Here is a 3329-nt window from a genome sequence, read left to right on the forward strand (position 1 = left end):
CCCGGCGCGGTAGGGTTTGCAGCCTTGCCTACGGTGGTGCTGCCGGCGGCGTCGGTGTCTACGGTGGGTGGATATGCGGCGGTGGCGGCAGCCGATGCGGGGGCTCGATGCTCCAGATCGGGCCGGTGTTGTCACTGGCAGTGGAGGCTTCATTGTGGTTGGCTGTGTGTGTGCCCATTCTGGTCACATCTGGCCGGCTGGGCTCGGCTGCGGTGGCTTTGGCGAGCGGTGTGCGACTCCGGGGATGGACGACGGCGGTGCGGCAGAGCTCGCGTTTGGTGGTTGGTTCGGGGCGGCCATTGCATCAGGGGAGGTGGTGAGGGCATCGGTGGTCATCAGAGAGGAGGCGTCGGCTCCAGGTTGCCCTGCCGTCGCTCTGTGTCGTTGTCGCCCTCGCCGCCGCCTGCCTGGCCAGTCTACTGCGTCGCACAGGACACCATGTTCTGGCCGCTCTTCGTCCTAAGACACAACTGGTGCGTCTCCGGCTTGTGAGCTCGCCATCTCTCTCTCCGTGGATGGTTGCTGCCGCAGCGGCCTTGTGAGCTTCCAACAACGCCAAACTGAACATCGTCAACAGACACATCCTCCACTCCTCCGGATTAGCCACTGGACGCACCACCAGAACCATGGCCACATTGAGAAGGACGAGTCTTGGTATCCGGTACGTGGGCTACATAGATTCCAAATTTGTGGCTGCTCACTTTGCTCATGTTCTTGAGGAATTTGATTAACCTGGTGTCATCTTGTTTTGAATCAACTGTTGCTGCAAATTTCAGCTTCCCCAGAAGCTGTATAGGAGCCTGGACAGTGCCACCCGGAAGCTTCGATTTGCGCTACCGTTCCCAATGCTCGTTTACCCATTCTACTTGGTGATGCCAAATAAGCCAACATGATCTTTGATTGTGCTTACTTCTGCAGATTAATTTTTGTTCATGAGGTCACATATGCTTGGTAATGTGATTGCTGACGGTACTGTTTCTGTTCAACCTGTCCAGTGGTCGAGCAGTCCAGGGAAGTCAGGATCGCAGTTACACCCGTGCAGCGATTTGTTCCAGCTGAATGAGAAGACGGATGTGATGGCTTGCCATGGCTGACCTCCTCGCTGGGCTCACCGTCGTGATAAGGCCTTTTTAGATACTCAAGCTATACGCCGTCCCCTACTGGGCATGTGTGTGTAGTATCTGCTCTTGTTGCATTTGTAGCCTTACTTCCTGCCCAAAGTTCTGATATGAATTTTCCTGCAGATTTTTGCTATGTGGCTGGACTTTTGTCACCTACCTGCACCACCGCGGCCACAATGACAAGCTTTCGTGGTATCGCGGAAAGTAAAATTAATAGAGCTACTATCTCTGGAATTGCAAGTTAGATTGCTTAATCTGCATAACATTGTGTCAAAACTAATGTGTTCATTATTATTTCTTCCGCTTAGTGTCTATTGTTCAGCAGTATAGCTCGGCCCAATATCTAAAAGCCATAATAATGTATAGAGCATACGTGTGTTGATTAGGATACGGTGTGACGTTTGTATAATTGTTTATTGAAGATAACTCTTTAAGTTGTCGGAGTTGACCACGGCCAATATCAAATAAAACTTAGGATTGAACAGTTTGAGTAAACATTGTACCATATTTTAGCATTAGTTTGCTTCTTTACTAGCTGAAAGTGTTTTTTTTCTTGGCAAGCATAAAAAGGTGAAGTTACCGTATTTTAGCATTCAAATCAGACTTAATTTCCTGATGCCACTACACTGTAAGAAATCATGCATGGTACTGGTAATGTAGATCAATAAGGCTTGTGTCCACAAGTAGAGGCATGTGCACAATGTGAACAAGAACCAAAACTTGTTACATAAATAATTATAGGTGCAGTTTGCTTTAAACTCAAGAAGCTAGCAAACTAAAACAGGGAAAATTAATTCTAAAAATAGCACTAGCTCTGTACTGATTCCAGTTCATAGTTTAGCTCACGGGAGTAATATATAGAGTGTTGCAGGATTTGCGACTAAATAGATGGTTTCAGTTTCACTTGCCAACCACATCCCCTTGCGACCTTGGTGAAATTGATTGGTAATATTTTGTTGGCTAAAGAATAGTATAACATCATGTCCGGATCTAAGTGTTGTTAATTAGTGTTTGAGAAATAGATACTATGATTTCTTGTGTCGATGTGTCATATTACCTTTTTTTTCTCTGGATATAATTTTAACAGGAGATTCAATCTTTACATGCGTCTCTTCATTTTGCAAGGTTCTGGCCGATCTGTCATCTTTTACCTGATGTTACGATTTCCTTTTTTGGCGACACTTCTGGTTCAGCTCAAGACAAAGTTTGGGTTGAAAAAGCTTTTGTTTTGGTGCGTTGCTGCATTGTCTTCAAAGCCTCTTGTCATTAAAACAATATAGCAATCACACTGACCTTTTGCCATCCAGTATGTAGGGACAGTTGTCCAAGATAGTTTTTACCTATAGTGAATCACAAGTTTGGCTGCCAAGGTTTAGATTCATAAAGATTTATGTTGTTATAGTTGGATTATCTTCCCCAATTCCTCAAGATGGCTGGAACTGTTACTTGGTAGTTCTAGAAATAGAAATGTTACTTTTTAAAAGTTGATGTGTTTATGAATTCGTGAGCCACAAAAGAATCATAAGAAAAATAATTTAGTTCAGAATAAAAGTTCATACAATTCTCAGAGTGGCAAAACTCGGTGTGAGTGTGCATGTTAGAACACAATAACTTCGAATAAATGTTCAATGTATGGATCTGTCAACATTTAGACATCTTGTTGTGTTTAGCAAGATTACATAATTGATGATTAGGTGTGCTTCAACTGTAGTCTCTTATTTCATTCTAAAATCTAATTTGTCTAATGTCTGATTCCCCCTTGCTTTTGTATGTTTATGGTGACATGCTTACCAAATAAATACTTAAATTGGACTTGCTTCCTGCTACTATATATGCATATAACCTGGAGAGATTAATGCTACAACAATCACCTCAATGCTTATGTTAGCTGTACATAAAAAATGTAAACCCGTTTATACAAAACAAAGGTAGGTCGCGGGGTGTTGTATTTGCATAGCTTTGCTCTTGCTATGTCAGTCATGCTAGAAAGCTTCTGTTGGATCATCGTAGTTGGTTTTTAAAACTATGGTTGTATCACTTGCTTTTGCTATGTCAGCCATGCTAGAAAGCGTTGTGTGGTGTAGGTAGTTTCTCACAGTTTTAGTGTTGTCAGATTTGTTGACACTGTGATGCCAAAGTACCCAAATCGTCATCACTCATCACATCACATAGTGTCAATTCGCATCGTAATTTATCTCATAGTGTCAA

The 3329-nt window shown here is 43.4% G+C and overlaps 1 pseudogene; it reads left to right on the forward strand.

Annotated features, from left to right (window-relative positions):
* The first annotated feature begins 244 nt into the window (after positions 1–244).
* On the forward strand, positions 245–2991 carry LOC119358300 (annotated as a pseudogene).
* Positions 2992–3329: the final 338 nt, after the last annotated feature.

Source organism: Triticum dicoccoides, chromosome 2A, assembly GCF_002162155.2.
Source record: "Triticum dicoccoides isolate Atlit2015 ecotype Zavitan chromosome 2A, WEW_v2.0, whole genome shotgun sequence".
NCBI classification, from domain to species: Eukaryota; Viridiplantae; Streptophyta; class Magnoliopsida; order Poales; family Poaceae; genus Triticum; species Triticum dicoccoides.